Below are 20,387 nucleotides of genomic sequence, written 5' to 3'. Positions count from 1 at the left end.
CTTTGTTTCCAAGTTGGAATACTTTTCGCTTCCCATCCAGGAAGCTTTCTCATTCAACGGACGAAGGGCTCCACCCCCTTGGAATGAGGAGCCGTTTGTCCGTTTCAATTTTAAGGTTTTGTTGGGCTACTGTATAAAACCTCGAACACAACACTCTTTTGAATTGGTAAAGCTTTCTGGATGGGAAGCGAAACATCTTCAAACTTGGAAACAAAGTCCAGTGGATTGTTTTTAATTTTCTTTTTTTGGAATGGCTATGACCTAGGTGACTGAGAATCATCACCAGTGTTTATTTAAATAAAAAAAAATGTTTTTATTACACAAATATAATTTGCTAAACAAAAAATGCTTTCAAAACCAACCTGATTGTATATAAAAAGCAAATATCCTCTAAACCAGGGGTCTTCAATGTTTTCCAGGCCAAGGACTCTCAAAATGATGGTTAAATGATCAACCAAAACTTTTGCAACCCCCATGCAGTACCTCCATGGACCCCCAGGGGTCGCAGACCCTCTGTTGAAGACCTCCGATCTAAACCTATTGACTGATTGTGCTAAATCTTGGTGGCAACAACTTTGGCTCATTTTACAAAATATTATTTTTCATATTCATTTTTAAACTGTCCACTACGTGGAAGGTTCACCACTGCTCCATGTTTTTTATTATATTTGTTGACAATGGCTCTAATTGAGGTTAAAGGAAGTCTAAGGTTATACTGTATGAATGTCTTTGTAACCCCTTTCTAGAATTATAGATATTAATGCTGTTTCTCATCTGTTCTTAAAGTTCTTTCGATCAGGTGGTGATGTGTTGCTGTTTAGGACCTTTTTGCCCGTATCATGCTAAAAGCGACTAATTGAAGAGATTTCTTTGCTCTTCCGCTCATTACCTGGTGATATGTGTACATTATTATTATTTTCTAAATGTTATAAAAACATTTTTGTTTCAAAAAAAAGCATCATGGCTAAAAAGGTAGTTCTTTACATTCTCTCATCTTGTCACCTTGAACACTAGCGTCCCAGCACACTGGGACATTAAGCCACTGTAAGGTAACTCTTCAATCTCCACAGAGAGCACCCTCTCACTAGAGACAACGACTTGAAGCATTTTGAATCAAAATGAGCAGCCATTTCTTAAGGACACCACTGACACATTGATGTCTTTCATCCCTTGTAGAGCTTTGTTAACTCCTCCTTGCGACCTTCTTTCTAAATATAGCAATTCATGTATTGATTTGGGGATGGGGCGCAGTCACAGCATGCCTTTGCGATAATGACCTATTTCAACAGATTGCTTGTAGATAAGTGTTATTTTTTTTTTTTTCCTTTTCTGTGTCGAGTCTGCAGAGAGAAGACGTATCCTCATATGTGAGCAATTTGTTTGATCTCCACTCAAGAGATTGAAAGGAAATCAAACTTAGTGATGTTGGTTCAAATGGCCAGAAGCGATCATGTCGTCATAATGGCATTCGGCTTACATGTGCACGCTTATATTGTCAATGCTTGAACCCTGTATGCATCATATAGCATTTGTTGTATGTAATTTAGACTACGCTGTTAATGTTGTTGCATGATCATTTGCTTCATCAGATTCCTTGGTGTTGTATGGTCATGACATTGCAAAACAAGAGTCAGTTAACTCTATAAGAAGCTAGATTACACATGGTTCATTCAAACTATTATTCCTCATTGGGATTTGAAAGTGGCAATGGGGAATAGGTCCAACATAAACTTGGCAATAGATAGTGTTAATTCCATCTGTGAGAATGCTGTGCCAGCAGGCATACACCCCATTACTGCATGACTATCATTGAAATCATAGCTCTGACATGTGTTTTTATCTGTCAGTAAAGTGCTGGAAAAAAGATTGCCATCAATCGTATCACTGCAGTGCTGCTCAAAGCTGCTGAAAGTCAGGCATATTGTCAATGTTAAATCGAAATATACAAATGTCATGCCCAAACATTTCAGTATTTATCTTTTTGCTCTTCCAAACTAAACAACAGCTCAGTCAAATGAAAGCGGCAATCTGTCTGGCTGTGCCTGTTAATCCCAAAGTACACAAAAGGAAACAACATATTAGTTCCAGTGTACGTTCAATTTTGAAAGATACAGTACTCTTTCATTCAGTGCTCATTTATCAATTCAAAATTTTCTCACATGCTCATTTTAGGATTTGGACTTCAATGGAAGCAATTCTTTAGGAGGACTTTGTTGTTATTCAGCTGGCAGATTGCTATCACATACATCAAACCCCCTAAGACCCCATAAGTCCTTCCTCCAGTTTTATCCAGTCAGTCCTTGCATAGTCTGCAACAATAAGGCTTTTGTGAGTCTGCCTTGTCTGTCATCTCTCTGGTTCTGTTGATGTGGGTCTCGTGCTGAGAGTGTGGTCTCTCACACACCGCAGAGAACACCAGCTAATTGAGCTCGCTGAGTCGGAACCTGTTAGTGCCTTTTTTGGGTTAATAGAGGTTTTATTTGTTTTGTTTTCCCTCTACAGGAAATCAACAGTAAAAGGTGGAAACACATCTGTGTTTAAAGGGTGAAGCATACCTAGACCTTTGACAGATATTTTGTCAGTTACAACTCGAATTAAATGTTTACTGTTGGCCTTTTGTTAATCATGCTTTTGGCTAGAAAAAGAAAGTTTAATCTATCATGTAATTTGTTTCAAGCATTTTTGTTGTTAGTCTTTTAGGAGCAGCGTAGGATAAAGAGTTTTAGTAATCTGACCTGCAAGGACACACATGCTTGACATATGTACATAAATCATGTCTGGCATTTTGTGGAAAAAAACTACATCTACCTGGTATTTCTGCATTCGCTAAGGTGTGTAAAGATTATTTGCACGTGGCATTTCATATGTGTGCTTTAGATGGGGATTTTAGTCAATGAGTGCAGCTGACACGACCCCCCTCTAGACTCGCTGGGATAATCCCATCACCTCCAGGAGCTAAAGACTAATCTTCCCGTACTTTTTTTGCAGACCCTCACTCATTTCAGGCTGCCTCAAATTCTTTCTAAATTTCATCATGCTTTAAAGACGAATTTTGAAACAGCTTTGTGTGTTTTTGGGTTCATATGATTACATGTGTGATAAATTGTTTTTATTTGTGTTCCACTGCAACAAATCTCTTCCTTTTATGGGGCAAAAATACATGTAGTTTTGATGATTCAAATGCCTGTCAGTTTATGACTAAGAACAGAAGCTATCTGCCAGAGGGAAAACAAAGCTACCCGATGATTATATTTTTACAATGACCCTTTCAGCACAGCGACGTCAGTGTCAAAGATGATATGTGGCTGGCCTGTGCAGATATGTCAGATGTGCACCGATGGAATGTGCAAAGTAATGTCAAGATAAAAGTAATGCCTTTAGGCTTCTGGGCTATATTATAGCTATATAAGTCTATATGAAATTAACAGGTTTTAATCAAATGTTTTGCCAAGCTAAAATGGAATGCCTTACATTAAAACATCTGGAGACCGCCCAAGTAGAAAACAGCCACTACTTAACTTATTTATAAAGCACATTTAAACAACTATAGCTGCAACAAAGTGCTGGACATGTAAATTCAAGAAATCTTTAAAACACTTTTTAATGTTAAGGACCTTGGAGATATTTTCCCAAGCAAGAATGTTACATTTAAGTATGATATATAAACAATTCCTACTGATAAAACTGATAAATTCTCACTGGTTCATTGTTAAATCCAAAAAGCAAACATGTCTTTTCTCCCAGTCCAAGTTTATTGTTCTGATCCTTCCATCCATCCATTCATCCACCGATCCATCCATCACTTATCCCTGCTGGGATAAGTGATGGATGGATCGCAAGTGGTGCTGGTGCTTATCTCCAGCTGTCAATGGGCGCGAGGTGGGGTACACCCTGGAAAGGTCACCAGTCTTTTGCAGTATTGTTCTGATCCTTATCACCTAAACAATTAGATAATAAAAGTGCTGTAAAAAATATTGACCTGCTGTAATTATTTTTGTTTTATTTTTGTCATGCGAATTATTGGTTAAATTTTATTAGACACACCTAGGCTTTTAGAAACAAAGAAAAAGAAATACATAAACAACTGCAAAAAAAGGTAGAGAACGAGGGAATCATTTTATGATAGTAAGTTCATGCCAAATTATATCCCTTTCATGATCAGTCCTTTTATGTACCTGTTAGGATTTTTAGGTAGTTTAAGTTGTAGGTACCTTACATTGTTCTACTGACCCTGAGTTGGTATAGGGGAGTGGTGGCCTAGCGGTTAGGGCATTGCACTTGGATCCCAGAGGTTCTGAGTTCATGCCCCACTCCCTGGGTCCCTGAGTAAGACCCTTAACCACCACACTGCTCCCCGGGCACCGCACAATGGCAACCCAATGCTCCCCAAAGAGATGGGTTAAATGCAGAGAGTGAATTTCGTTGCGTTGTACTTGTGACAGTTTAATGACAATGAAGTTGAATTCTATTCTATTTATATAAACTTGGAGCAGCTGTATTCCCTTATGGTTTAAAACCATAGGCTGCATCGCTGTTCTCACCTACTATAATTTCAGGGTCACGCCATCCCAACACAGGTGTAGTGGGAATGAATGAGCATTTTAGGGAAACCCCAAAGCTGGGTAGATGCCAAGGTAACCAAATAGTTCCCTATCTCTACCTGTGCTTTGTTGTCAGCCCTATTTCTGTGCAAGCTGGGTACTTAATTTCACTGACCCGAGGGGTCTATGCTGAACAGCAACCATTGATTAGTTGGGTAGATCAACGTCCCAAGTCCCCTCCTTTATAAGGGTTAAGGATGTGGTAATGGAAGGGTGAAAGACACTGTGTAGGCACATTAATAGCGTAGCAATGCCTTGTTTTCAATGAATCAATTACATAAGGGCCAATTAGTCTACCTGTTCACTCACTTTTTTTCTGCAGCACTATCATTGGGCTATTTAATATGTTAAGTTTAAACATCAGCCATTAGTGACTTCAAGAGTATCTCCTGCAGCAATATCAGAAGTGGTATTGAGTTCAAGAGATGGTTTAATGGCATTTGTGGATTTTAAGCCCTTAGGATATAGTTTTTAGAGAAAATCCATCATGTCGTTTCATGACTGAAATGTGCATGAACATTTTATCCTTTTGAGTGTCATTATCAAATTAGACATTAGCAACAAACTGCTTACTTTTACTATTTTTATTTGAGCACTGTTTGAGTCCACACAATATGTCAATTTGGAAGTTTCAAAACTGTATTTTGCCATCTGTTAAAAGGGCTAAAAACATAAATATATATATCACCGTGTGTTTCCTTACTGTGGCAACAGATGGGTTTGATTTTATTTAGTTATATGCCTGTATGCAGTGCATTCAAACATGCCTTTTGGATGCAGGGTTGCATGGAGACTCTCCTGTTACAGCTGCTTTTCTATGTCTATAGGTCAGACGGATTTAGTATTTGCTTGAATTCCCTGCTGCCTCATTAATTGCTTGTGGACAGAAGAACTGCTATAATCTTAAATAAATACATTCCAAAGCAAGGCGACTAGAGACTAAAACACTGAGTTTAAATAGGGAAGGTAAGGCATATTTTGCACGTTGTTCAATCTGTATGTATGTTTTCTCTTTGTCCCTTTGTATCCGTGATTCGTAGTGGTACACTGGGACAGGGACAGTCCTCAGCACCAGCTGCTTTTTGAGATGCCACCCCCACCTCTCCTTTCCTCCCTCCTGTTCTCCTTCCCTCCCTCTGCTCAGACACCCCTTGTCTCTACTGACTGGACGACACACAACCCCTTTATGCCACCTGTCTATCAGCTGTACTGCACCTTAGGGAGCCTCTGCTGCTGAGCTTAGAACTGCCGCTTGCTGCCTTTGTTTGGACCCTGGTAAAGCTGCATCCCCCTTTTCCTCACCCCTCTTTCGTCTCTCTTTCTGTTCTCTCTGCTTCATGTTCTGCTCTTTACAAACTGATGAACAAAGAGACACATACAGACAAGCAATTGCCTCCGTCAGCTATTTCCTACAACTGCCTTGAGGCACAAAGAACTCCACCTCCACAACGCATCTCTGAGCTTGAAATTCACCTGTACTGCCCAGCTGCTAGCTCTGGCTTATGCGGAAACAAAAGCAGACGATTGAAGAAGTCTGCCTTTGTGATGATTAAAATCAAGATTAGCTGATTACAGGAAAACAATTATGAGAGTTGTCAAAATCGATACAATCTTTATTGGTTCTTTATTGCAAATGCTGGACACCATAATTTATACACTATGGCTCTTATCTTTAATAAGATAACTATGACAATTCAACAGTGAAACAAGACTCATCTTTATCATGTCATCAATCTTATTTTTCATCAACCTGTTTCACAGCTCTCATTCTGATCCACCCTTTACCTTTACCTCAATTCACCATGCCACTTCCACTCAGTGCCACTATCATCAGCAGTCTGTGGTTGTGATCGGGGCTCTAAAGTCCGGGTGCAGCCTGCAGAACAGAGCAGGGAAGCTGCCTTACATAGCAATCGTGCCTGTTGCCGTAGCAACTGGCTGTCCTTGAGAAAAGGGCATGTCTGGGGGTTTGAGAGGCTGAGGTGCTGGTATTCCCAGTCAAAACTTATAGAGAGCTAAGACACATCGATCAGTGTGTTTAGGAGAGTGTAAACACAGGGGTCCACAAATGCTTTAAAAATGAATGAAGTGAGGGGTTAGAGGGCTTGGGTAAAAACTATAAGGGTAATGTTTGATATGTGCAGCATTGTCTCGTAAGATGCAGGAGGGGAAATAAAAGATTTTAAGTGTAAGTCCTGTTTAACTTTGATGGACAAGGCTTCAGGGAGGGCATGCATAGATGATTTGTTCCTAAAGAGATAAATGGCAAAAATTGATGGAGGCTTTCTGTATCCCTTTAGAGGCTGTCAGTAACCCTTGTAACCTCAAACTCGCCAGTAAATGCACTCCTATTATAATCAATAAGAGCATTTGCACTGCTTTTACACATCACAGTGTTGAGAAGAGAGCCATCTGGCAAAATGTGACTTTTTCCTTTTACAGAAAACGGTTACAGCCATTTGGTTACCACCAGGAATTTGATGGTTGGTGGCTGGTCTAATATCAAATAATACTTTTAAAATATGTTCTGTAGTTTACTGGTTGTGAAATAATGGTATGGCGTCAAGATTTTGCCAAAAAGACACACATGCAATACATACACCTATGAGCAACTTTACCTCATACAGATGCTCATAAACCACTCTTCATTCTCATGTTTAACATCTTACATGTGCAAATAGAGCACCATGGTACTCATATGTCACACCTAAGTGCTTGTTCCTTCTCTGAATTTGTGTGGTTTGATTTCCACGCACGTGCAGCCTCTCTCTCTTACCTTTGCATGTGGACCTGTTTCTGTTGTAATTTTGAAGGTATTCCCCTACCAGACAAAGAAACCCGCCTGTGATTGGATACTTTTTTAGGAAATCCCTCATCTGTGTCTGTCTGGTGGGTAACGCCTTAAAGTAACAAAAGTTGACATGATAGCACAGAAACAGGTCCATAAATAAGTGCATAAAAAGCAACCCACAAGTGCTGAACGGGAGAATGCTCTCATGGTTGTGAAATATTTGGGGCCTCATTGTATTAAATCTGCACTTTTAGAATTTTGATGCCTTATAGTTGGCTCCCTTTGCAAAGGTGTTCCCGATTTTAAACATGTTCATTATTTCCATTCCTTTTTTTTCATTCAGTTCAATTCATTTTTTTTCTAGCACCAATTAAAGCACTTATACATGCCATCTAAAAAAGCTTTTCCGAGAGCATTCATTCAAATCATGCCGTCCTTAGGAAACCCAGCTGACTGTGATTTGACTGAATAGAGTCACCGACTTTGCAGAATACTGCATGAGTATCTGGCAAAAGTAGATATTTGTTTGCATTTTGTCGTTGACTCTAAAGTAGTGATGTTATGAGATGAGCCGAGGCTTCAAGGCATGTGTTGAGTAGTGGAGGGGGTGTTTCCATGAAGCGTGTATAAAAGTTTGCTTGATTTAAGGGAGGAGCCAAATCAATGACGTCAGAAGCCATGCTACCCTGCAATACCACGTGACTGCTTTGGGAAGTTGTTTAGCTCACCCAGAACTTCAACAGGCATATACACAGCCTCACTACTCAGTCAAGGTGTGAGGGTTTGTATGGGAGTTACGTTAGTTGGTTAAAACTATTTTGGTAAGATTAAACAGTAGAATGATCAAAATCTAAGCAAGCCACTGGTTACAGTTGTAACATTAGTTTTAAGTAGTATGGCTTTCTGATTTGAAGTCATCATTGCTAGTGGTTTGATCTGAATTTCAATCCTACAAGTGTGAGTTCAAGACCCATCTTGGACTTTTGAAAGTTGCGATAATACTTAAAAGTATTTAGGCTAATGTGACTTATTTGTATTGTTTTGCCCTTGTACAAATATAGATAAACACTGCCAAATTACATTGGTTGATTTGGCCAAAAGATTGGTTGAACATATAACTTCCAACCCGATTAAGATCAAAAGCTGTTAGGGTTAGTTTGAATACAAGTTATTAACAGCTTTCCTTTTGCTCATCATTGCCCAAATTGCATTAAAATGGCAGAAAAACAGTGTACCTGAATTGATTTTTCTCTTTTTAAAAACAAAAAGATTTTATCATTATTTTTATCATTATTAGCAAAACAATTGCAAAAATCCAAAATTATATTGCTAACTGTCGTTCTGCACTCCACCAGTAGGTGGTGAAATGTTCACATGAAGCCTCATGAACTGTGGGGATTGTTGAAGCAATTAGCCCAAACGGTTCAATGCCTCATGAGGCTTCATCTAACCATCACTGCTCTAAAACATCCCTCACACTGAGCATACATGAAGCGAGAGTGGAGACAAAATCTTCTTTTTAACAGGTAGAAACCTCTAGCAGAGGGCTGTCCAAAGTCAGCCCTCGAGGGCCACTGTCCTACAGGTTTAAGAAGTTTTCTTGCTTCAGCACAGCTGATTTCCATTGGTAGCCGATGAAAAGACTTTTAATGAACTGCAATCATCAGAATCAGCTGTGCTGAATCAGGGATACCTCTAAAACCCTTTAGGCAGCCTTGCTCTACCAAAACCTCTCAGTGTGAGCGGCCTTCTGCCAAAGCTGACTGGGGGTTCAAAGAAACAGAAGCAGACATACAAAAACATAGATGCCCTGATTTAGAAGTACTTTCTACGTTAGAAAGAACTAGCTCCATAGGTGGCTCTGTCTAGAAAAAACAGTAAAGCAGACAATCTCTGAGCCAGCTTTTATACCAAAAGGAATGGAAATAGAGGATACACAGTAAGCCACAGTAAAAGCTGAGCTCATAGCTATGTCTAGGAGACAAACAGGACTATACACGGGGAAAAAAAGTGTTTTCTGCTTTTAAAAGCAGAAAGTTTAGTCATCCAGGTTTTTATGTCTTTAGGACATGTCTGTAGTCTACATAATGGGTTTGTTCCATCAGGAATTTTGGAATATAGAATAGAAAACTTTTAATCAATTTGACTGCATGATCTGGTGAACTGTACTGTAAAGTGCCTTGAGATTACGTGTTGGCGCTATATACATAAACTAAATTGAATTGAATTAATCCCATGCTGTCTGATATTTCTACCATTTTGTAGTACTTAAATGATGCAGAGATTCGGCCCTTGCACTGATCCTTGTGGTACTCCACAAGTAACACTGGAGCTTGTGGAGGATTTATAGTTATTATGAAAAAACTGAACTTCTAATCCCTTCCTTATTCCATTCCACACCCAAAAATGTATTTTTCAAAGCAAGCTTTTGTAATTTGATTTTATTTTTTTTACCTTTAATTCTTTAATGTGTAATTTACACCAGTTGAGTTTTCTTGATTTGTGACTATTACTATTTGTAACAAGAAAATGTTTTGTTTTTTTCTCCTGGTAGTTTTACTGTTATTCTATTGGACTTACATTGTGATTTTCAGTTTTTCTTACAATTACAAGTGTTTAAATATAGTTATTTAATTTAAATCAGTTGAATCTGTTTCAAGTTGTCAAACTGTATTTAAATAGTGTAAGATAAATTTAAGCTGTTACAAAATGTGCTATTGGGGGATGGTTCACTTTTCATGTCAAAACAGCAGAAAGTGGTAAATGAAAAAGAAAACTCTATCCAATTTATTCAATGAATCAAATAGATCTTCAGTAAAATATCAATGCCACAGCCCTAAATTTATCCTTAGTCAAGATGTTTTTTACAGTTAATTAAAATTGCCATAGATGTTTTTGCAAATCATACCTTTTTCCACTGCTGTATGCAGTTAGAATCTATATCTGTGGATAACTGTTAATACAGCCAAAGAACAGTTAAAAAAAGCATTGGCTGGTATTTTTAAGGCCTAATGATCTGTCATAACACTTAATAGTGTGAAAGATAAATGCCTCTATGATGGGTCTACAGGTTTATAATCCATCCCGAATAGAGATTAATGCAACACTCAGGCCTGCCTCCTGCCACACCCCAGACATCTACAGACCCGTCCATTGAAACGGGCTTACCAAAAATATGAACGGACATCCAACATCCTCTGAGGAGCAGGCTGTCAAGTGATCTGTCTGCATGAAATGACCCTTTCCACATTATTTCCCAAAACCACTCCTCTCCTTGACTGTTCATATTCTACTCTGTGTCTGTGTATAGGCTCAGAAACCTGCAATTTTACCATTCCACATTTTTGTCTAATCCTTTTCCCCTGCATAAAAAAATTGGGACAAAAAAAGAGAGACAAAAAACTGAGAGAGCAATGAAAATTCCAGGGACTCTTACTGTTCTGCATGCACAAATCCTGTGATACTCTTCAATCATCTCTATTTTCTCCTTCATTGGCATATGGTAGTTGTAAGAAGTCATGGCAAAGTGTGTGGTTAGGACAGTTTTCAATTATTTTCCCCTTTAGTATTTAATAACTGATATCCACCATGTTAGCAAGTTAGTTTTTAAACAGAGAACCACTCTGCCAGGAATCTTAAAGGCCAGAAACTAAACTGAGGGCAGAATTAGAGGTGAGGAAGCAATAGACAAAAACTTAGAAGACAGAAGCAGGAAACAATGGTGAGATGAGAAGAGGGTTGGCTGTAAGCATAGGAAAGAAAGCTTACTAAATAAGGGTCAGATGTGCTGATTAAAAAGTCTGTGAGAAAAGCTTAAAGCAACACATCAGTAGGGCATTCATGGCGTTTATTCCTCAAGCAATGGCTCCAAATTTCCACTTCAACAACCTCACTGATAAAAAAGTACTTTCAGGTTCAAATGATCACTAGTAATATTTCATTGTTACATTTTCAGCAGTTAATTACACCATAGAATATAATTAATCTAATAGGTTCTCTCTGATGTTGTATGTAAAAACCATATGCTGTATATTCCATTGAGAGGAAAACTTCTCCCACAACAACTCATTGCGTCTGCATTGAGGATCTTTCTAACTACTGTACCATCACATATTATATGTGTTAGTTAGGTTGATTGATCTCTGTTAATTATATTTTGGCAAGAGTGTGTGCGAGCTTGGTTGTTTGTCTCTGCTGCCCTGTAAATGACTGCAGAACTGTGAAAGTGTATCTTGTGTTTTGCTTAATGACTGCTAGAGATAAGCACCAGCTCCCTGGTGACACTCAAGGACAAATGGGTTCAAACAGTAGATGGATAAATATATTCTTATATGTTCAAAAAAGATAACAGGTTAAATCGCACAATCATTTTGATGTTATACCTAAAATAAAAACATGCTGTGCAGATTTTTAATACCTACAAAGCCGATTGACTTGCATTTTTTATATTATTGTCATTTTTTTCCTTTAACTGCTATTTTAAGCAACATGGTGGTAAAACTATTGAAAATGTGTGTAATTGTGTGCTTCAGCCTTTCATACAGACCAAGCAGAGATTTTGCTGTTTAACTGAATATAAACATTTTTATTTGTTGGGGTAAGTTCCTTCTCAAGCTCTGACTTAAAGCATATCAGTCATAATTTTCTGTTTAATATTCAGTATCCTATTCCAGAATATAATGATAATAACATTTTCAATAAAAAATTAAGTTTTTATTTTAGTTTAAAGGGACCATTTCTGTCCTATGCTTATTTTGGTTGTTTGGGATAACAGTTGAAGGTCATAATTAATTAATATAAAATAAATAATTAAATAGGTCACTAAGCAAGAAGGGAATTTACTATGATATTCACTTGCTCATTATTAACCTTATATATTACTTTAATAAAATATATATACATATTAAATATATATGTATATATATTTAGGTATATATACATATATATATGTATATACATAAATATATTTGTTTTTCGTGTATTTGTTTTTCGTATGTGACATAAAAAGGCTCAAGTTCTGCAGTGTGAGCTGAAATTGTTCGATTTACTGTGGCCAGACAGATTATTCAATGCTCACTGGATCATTCTTCTTCATCAATATATTGGAGTAAATCATTTGGAAAAGATGGATTTCAATAATCTCTGGCCTATGCTGTGTCCTGGGGTTTAAGTTTACTTGGGTCATGTACATTTTAGAACCTGTTTGTGCATTCTGAGCCTCAGGCTTATTGAGATACCTGCTTCCTCAGACCTTATTTCCCAGGTATCCAACAACCCAAGTTTATCTGCTGCTAAACTCAGCTCCAGATCTGTCACAAAGTAGGCTGCAGTAAAGATGTGGATTGGTGGTCTGAGCCTCTTGACAACTGATGAGCTGCAGCTTAGAGCAAAATGCTGTGGAGAAAAGTCCCTTTTTAATGATTTTGCTGTCCTACCATATTCCATGACACAGATAACGTACTGCACACAAACCATCTATGTGACACACTATATGTTTGCATTGAAAATATATATAAGGTTGGTTGAATAAAGACGAGGAAAGATTCTGTTTTCTTTAAGGCTTGTACTGTAATTAAAAATCTCCTTCAAATGACCAGTACTATAAATTGTTGTTTGTCTAAAATTACAGCTTAGGTAAATCTCTTTCAATTTCTTTAAGATACAGTATTTTGTAAGTTTATGTTAAAAGATAAACAATGCAATAGAAAAACACTTTAAACGGCAAATTGCATAGCTTATTACGCAAGTTTTCATGATAAATCCAGCAGTCTGTTAGGCAAACTTTATATTGTTTATGCCTAGCAATATAATTACGATCTTTGTTGCATTATAGGAAACAACTGGAAATATTACCCCCACATTTTAGTTTAATCAGTGCCAGAAAGTCATTCTTTGATAATCCCTTGAATCCAAGGGATGGCTGGAAACCTTAGACTGTAAACAACCTTTCAATAAATAAACAAGTACACCCAGTAGCTAGTTATCCCGAGTTGCTATGGCCTATATCTACTGTCATTAACTAACCGAACTGCTACCAACAAATGTAATTTAACCCTAGCACACAATCAGAATCACAGCAGATATCCTTTTAAGAAAAGGCTTTTTGTGAAGCACAGAGAAGATTATCCAACTTATAAATACTACCCACTTATCCAAACAGCCGAGGACACGAACGTTAGCTGCAGTGCTAATGTTTTTACATCCTTTCAGACCCAAATTTCAGCTTCAGTGCTAGCGTGTTCACAGTATATCAGGCTAAGCAGTCCAACACAGTAAAGTCATGTCCAGCTCTTACATTTAAATCGACCCTGGCCCGGGTATTCAAACCCGTAACTTTCTTGCTGCAAGGCAGCAGCGCAAGGCACTTTCCCTTTTTAAATAAAGTTTATACTTTGGTGTTTTATTTCAATCTTAAAGGCTACAATATAATGTATATTTGATTGGTTTGTCATCTAGATGTTTGCTTTCACTGTAAAACCTGTGGTCACGGCCACTTTAGTATATATTTTTTTTTGCAGTTACTGCAAAAATAAATTTTTCTAGATTTTTCTAGATTTTCTTGAAAACAACATATTGAGGCAGGCTTGTACGGTCTTTGAGATTTTAAGTACCTGTGTCTACACCTTGTAAGCCATCACTGATGATACACTTACTCTATACTGGGTGAGAGTTTAAGAAGAAACTCAAAAGAGTTCCAGGCGTTTTAATTGCACGAGACATTGAAACCTAGTGGGAGAAATGAATATATCGTTTGTGTACGTGTGGGGTGAAGCGAATGCCAGTTGTCTAATAGCCTTCACACAACCCTGATTGAATTAGACCGTGAGGAGGACTGTGTCCCTAATTGAATCATGAGGGTCTGTGTTCCAAACAGTGCTAGCTTGTGTTCCCTATGGAAGCGCTAAAGAGGGGGAGTTGGCTCTGGGTTAGGGCTGGTGGGCTGGCTCCCAGAAGCAGACATAACTTGTGGCACTCTCTGGTTTATCTTTGGCCATGACTCTTGTTTCACAGTTACGCTCTGTTTGAGTGGGACCAGTTTAAAAGATAATAGTTGTTTGTATATTTCAAGTTATCATGTTCTAAAACCAATATCATTATTTCACATTAACAACTTTAAAATAGCTCAAGTCCAAATGCTCTAAATGAAGAGCATCTGTGAACAGCAATATGTACAATTCCTGAATATGTTTCGACCTACAAATTTACCCCCATTGCAATATTAAAGAGTTTTGCTAGCTTTCATAAGTTTTTTTTTTTTTTAAGGATTTCTTGACTTTAATAACCATATTTTTGGGTCATGATTGTGCATTAAAACAAGAATTTTGACTTTGATCTCTGTTGGTTCTCAATCAAGACAATTTTGGTAGAAAACATAAAGCATTTTTTATGTTTTTTTTTTTTTACATATGTGTGTGTGCAACGTAACCCAATGAAACTGATTCCAGCAGCTCTAGGCATGGGTATAAATAGAAGATATGTAAATAAAATAAAAGTGGTTCCATCTGTACATGCTTCCGTAGTGAGTTGGTGCATGTATATTTACAGAACTTCATTTAAACAGAGTAATTTAGTTAATTTATCCAATCATTTCAAATGCTAACACTAACCACTCAGAAAATTTCTCAATTCTATGTTCAGACTTCTCAGGAAGCTCTCAGCTACACCAGTGGCCTTGGTAATAACCAATGTAACCAACATTATTAATATACTTATTTATTAGCAGTTTGCCTCTATAATGGTTAATGCTATGTACTCCTAATTAATATATGATATACTTGTGTGCTTCTTTAACTTGCCGCATGTGCCTCATAAAATACCTTACCTTAGAGCCCTAAACAAAGTTTAAAGAATTGAATGCATATACATTGTTATCCATTTTCTTCATTTTTAAAGGGTATAATAAATTAAAAATCAGGAAATCCTCTTTGTTTTGCTCTATTATTTTATGAAACAACTTATGGAAATGAAAACAGGATAGACTTGTGTATGAGTTTGCCACAGCATGTCCCATACTTGTGTCAGTTTGAAAACAGTGTTTAAGTCCCTCATACGCACAAACATAGCTCCTGTTGTTGAATTTAAATTTAGTTCCATGCAGTTTATTTATATAGCGCCAATTCACAACTTGTCATATCAAGGCACTTTACAATTCAACCAGATTGTACAGTCAAATTTATTCAAAGTTTTCTAACTAACTAAAACCATTCGATTGCATCGACTCATTGACTCTAAGGCTATTCCTCACACTAAGCAAGCTTGTAGCGACAGTGAAAAGGAAAAACTTCAGCAGAACCAGGCTCAGTGTGAGCGGTCATGCAGATACAGAGATACAGAATTCTATTGTAATACATATGTACCCAACCCTATAAAGAGTTTTACTATTAAACATGCCATTCAGCTTCATAATGATACGCTGCCTCGTGATAGGTTATCACAAAAATTACAGTTAAGTTCACAAAACTTTGTGGGTATAAGATGTAAATTAGTTAAACTAATATAATCACCAATTTCACTCTTTAATATTTAATTACCAAACTCAGAAGAATCCAAAAGCACAGGCAGCTTGTGTCAAAATGGGATAAAGGGAAATACCCTGCATTAAATCTAGGGCTGCAACAACGAATCGATAAAATCGATAAAAATCGACTTTTAAAAGCGTTGGCAACGAATTTCATCATCGATTAGTTGTGTCGCGCGATTAATGCGTCATCCGCTGCCGCCATTATCACTGCCACTTGACTGAAACGGGGGAAAAAAAAAAAAGATACGGCAGAGCGAGTCAGCGCCGCAGGTGCGCAGTGTTTCCAACTCAGCGACTTAGTTGCTATATTTAGCGACTTTTCAGACCCCTCCAGCGACCATTTTTTTAAAAAAAGTGACTAGCGACAAATCTGGCGACTTTTTACGGTGTTACTGGCGGCTTTTGGAGACTCTTACGTGAAAGCATGTATCGTTCCTAATCTTGTCCTCCAGCGGCAGCTGCTGCCGTGGGGCGCCTCCCCCCTCCCAACCCCGTTCTCCCGCAGGAATCTCTCTCATCGCTGCAATCAGAGCCGCAGGATGTACTTGGAGAAGCATCCCGCTGCAGCCTGTTTCAGCGTCCAGACTGCAAATTGCATGTGCCGGGATTGACGGTGCAAATTGATCACAATAATTAATAGCCTTTATAAATAAATTATCTTGCAAATTATGAGGGCAAGGCTTTTGAAGTTTAAATCTTCTGGCAAAGATAAAGTAAAGAAGATCCTGCAATTTATGGAAGTAAAGTATAAAATCCAGCAAGATCAGTAATATGTCAATTAATTATCTGCCACATTCCCATGTAAATATCTGTCTTTGGAGGATGTGTTTTTTAGCACCCCTAGTTCTCTAATTTTTATTCCAAATACAATTTATAATTTGAATCACAGGGCTATTTTTATCTCTATGGTTCAGTATTTTCTCAAGTAGCAACTTTAACTGCTATACTTTCCTGTCTTAAAAGGCAGAACTCTTCTAGTAAAAAAAAACAAACTCATTTGTTGAAATGGGGGGCCTATTGTTTGAACCCCTTAGGGGCTTTAGAAAACAAAAATGCCTTTTTTTGCGCTTTATGAAACAAAGTAGCCTATATTTTGTGGATGTACAGCTACATTTCTCATGTAAGTTTGCGTAGTTTTAACACAAACATTTATTTTTCATATTGCACCAGTACAGTTAATGAGCAACCTGTACTTGCGTACTTGTTTGTTCTGTCTAAAATGTTTATTTTGGAAAAAAATAATATATATATATATATATATATATATATATATATATATATATATATATATATATATATATATATATATATATATATATATATAAAATAAAATAAAAATATTTTTTGTCCGATTCATCGATTAATCGAAAAAATAATCGCCCGATTCATCGATTTTTAAAATAATCGTTAGTTGCAGCCCTAATTAAATCCAACCGATGTTGTCCATTTCCTCCGCTTTCAGCACTTTTTCCTGCTGTGCTCACCAAACCTAGCACCTCTGATTTTTTTTTCTCGTTTTTTTACCCTTGCAGCCTTTTGTCTTTCACACCTTAAGCAACACACACACACACACATAGACACACACGGTTGCACAAAGCCCTTGTCTGTCTTTGTCTGCCTTTTCTCTTCTCAAAGAGTGTGTTCATTAAATAAAGCGCTTTCGGTTAGGATGAATTGGGTCCTTAAAAGAAAGAACGGGGGAGCAGGGAAGAGGGGGCCGGAAGAGTGTCCTGTATTAGCTGTGATGCTTCAGACCAGTGGACAAAGAGTTTCCTTGTTTGGTGCTGTAGATGAGAGACGTTGTGTGAAGGACACTGGGTAGCAGTTGTGTTTTTTCTCTCCTTCCCCTTTTGTGTTACAATACGTACGGCCTTGAACTGAATGGGTTAATTTTGTTCTTCTAATTGTACAGTAGCACCCCGATTCGGGTAGAAAATCTTTAAAATTAGATGGTGATATCAAATAATTATTTTTACCATTCTGTCTCTGTGTATGTGTTGATGTTTTGTGTGTTTGATTGCTGACAGACACAAAGACAAGATAGAGAAGCCAACATGACTGTTCACATTAGCAATTACTTGTTTTTATCCTTCCTAACACACCTAAATATCCATATAGACCCACATACTTTGGGGGATTCAGATGTTTTTTTGCTGCAGGTCTCTTCTTTAATGTGCTGTAAATCTTTTTTAACTGTAATGTTCAGGAAACCTTTGAAACAACCAGCAAATTACCAGCTATAAAACCTGACTACCACCCTAGTGCAATGACTTACTTTACAGCTCCTTCAGTCCTATATTTATTCAGTGAGTCTTGCAGAAACATCTAATTAAAGCTTTTATGTCACTCTATATTATTAACAGTCAAGAACATTGGCAATAAGCAGCTGGTGTTTTGGTGTGTGTCTAGGGTGGGGGTAGATGTTTGAAGAAGAAGTGTTAAATTAAAGAAATATAACACTTGGTACCTAAATTATTAGACAGTGTTAAAAAATATAGCTGACTTACACGGCGGATGCTTTATTATTTCTAAAATGTAACAATTAGGCCTGAATATGCCTGCTTTGTGTCCGGAAATTATCTTGGTTGATCTGGCTCCAATTCCATTAGCTTCTTTGATATTCAGTCTGAAGTGTTTAAAAGTTTACTATTTGGCTTTTTTGCGTTTTTTGTCTTACTCTCGCTCTCATTTCAAACATCTATGTTCATAATCCACTGGGAAAGAAATCCTTAAGCCTTTCTTTGATTAAAACTATTGATGATATTATTAGCAGAGAGGAGAAAAAGCAGGAACAACAGTCAAGCCGCTGTCAGTGAGTATTTTAACATTAATTAACTTTGATAAGCAGAGAGATATTTTTAGTCAGTGAAAACATCCTGATAAATTTTGCCTTTGAGTTCTCACGTGTTGTGCTATTCTGCCAGTGTGATGATCAAACAGCTCAACAGCAGCAGTCTGGGCAGGCTGGTAGGTAGGGAATTAAAGCTCCGGATCTGATTTTTAATCACAGCTCTCCATGTCTCTGCTGCTCTGCATCTGACACCAGCCAACTGTGCAACTCTTTAAATCTGTCATCTGAGTTTAAAGTGGAAATTCCCCAAATTTTTCCCTAAAATAATGGCCATGGTTAAGAACAGAGGAATGCCAAGACATATAATATTGTGTCCTCTTGAAGTAGAATGGATAGTTTTTACTAGGAAAATTGTCTTGGATTGGTTAAAGTCCTTTTCACCAGATAGAAAAAAAGTAATCAGACTGTAATGCTTCTTAAAGTAAATACCTGTAACTAAATGGCAGCAGATTATTCTCAGTGTTGAGTCAGTTGCTTCTGCCAATGTATAGCACATACCTTTTCCACAAAAATACAAAAGGATTAGTTATTACAAGTCTCATACATTTAAAGTCATGTATATACATTTTAAATAAATCATATTTATCAACACATTTAATTTGATAAAAAGGTTTTCAGTCTTAGATTTCCTGACTTGCAGCATTTATAGATGGATGAGCATGGAGCAACAGTGGACAGTTGCTTGCATAATATGGTTGATTTTAGTTGATTTCATCACACAAACTGAGTATACATAACATCAGTGGTGGTAATATCTCATTATTTCACTATGGAATTTGGTTTCGATGTTAATAACTTGGAGGAAATATATATAAAAATATCTAGTATTAAAGAAACATTTTATATTTGAAAAAAAATTAACTGAATTTTCTTGTCTGAGAAAGTTAAATGTCTTGTTAAACAATCATTTTTATTCATGTGATTCTGAACCATGAAGTGAACAAACAATAATGTCTGTTGGTTTAGGTCCTCAGTGGGAAAATTTAAATTATGGACTAGCGTGTCATCCATCTGCAACCACAGAAATGCAACCACTGTGGTGGCCTGGCATCATGCTGCTCTGTATGTGCAAGTCAGTTATTTTAATTCAGTCTCCTCTTTAGGGAGATTTGAAAGTTATTGCTTGGCTTGTTTTGCCTAGTCTGCATACTGCCACAATACATAAATTTAATACAGACACAGTAATTCACTGAATTCTTTGGATGAAAAAATCTCTAACACTTGCATTCCCTACCTCTTCCATCTTTTCATTTTTGTTTTTTCATCCTCCCACCCCAACTCCCTCTTTTCTATGTTTCCTATGGGGTTGATGCTTGGTGCTCCGCGCTCTCATGGACCTTAGTGCGCCTCCAAGGTCCAATCACAGTTCCCCACTTGCCCGTTGCCTGGGCTTCATTATCAGATCCAGTCGACCTGCTAAGTGAATGTCCACCTTAGTGTTTCTCTAACTATCTAAAACCCTTCCCCCGGTCAGTTATACAAGAGGAACAACATGTCAACACCACTTTGTGAATAGATCTTTACCTTGGTTCACATTTTATTTTGTGCAAGGTTTTGTTGTTGACACATCTGCTATTCAATAAGGTTAGTCACATGTGTGTTTTTTCAAGTTTTTTCTAAATG

At 37.4% G+C, this 20,387-nt stretch overlaps 1 protein-coding gene across 1 annotated transcript in view; it reads left to right on the top strand.

Moving 5' to 3' along the window:
* The window catches only part of LOC119773562 (ephrin type-B receptor 2-like), a 148,368-nt gene that overhangs the window by 92,568 nt on the left and 35,413 nt on the right, over nucleotides 1-20,387 (top strand). The window lies entirely within an intron of this gene.

Source organism: Cyprinodon tularosa, unplaced genomic scaffold (genome assembly GCF_016077235.1).
Source record: "Cyprinodon tularosa strain WSP-4 unplaced genomic scaffold, ASM1607723v1 ctg768, whole genome shotgun sequence".
Lineage (NCBI taxonomy): Eukaryota > Metazoa > Chordata > Actinopteri > Cyprinodontiformes > Cyprinodontidae > Cyprinodon > Cyprinodon tularosa.
Note: the sequence above shows the minus strand (reverse complement) of the source record. Positions and strands in the feature narration are given on the sequence as shown.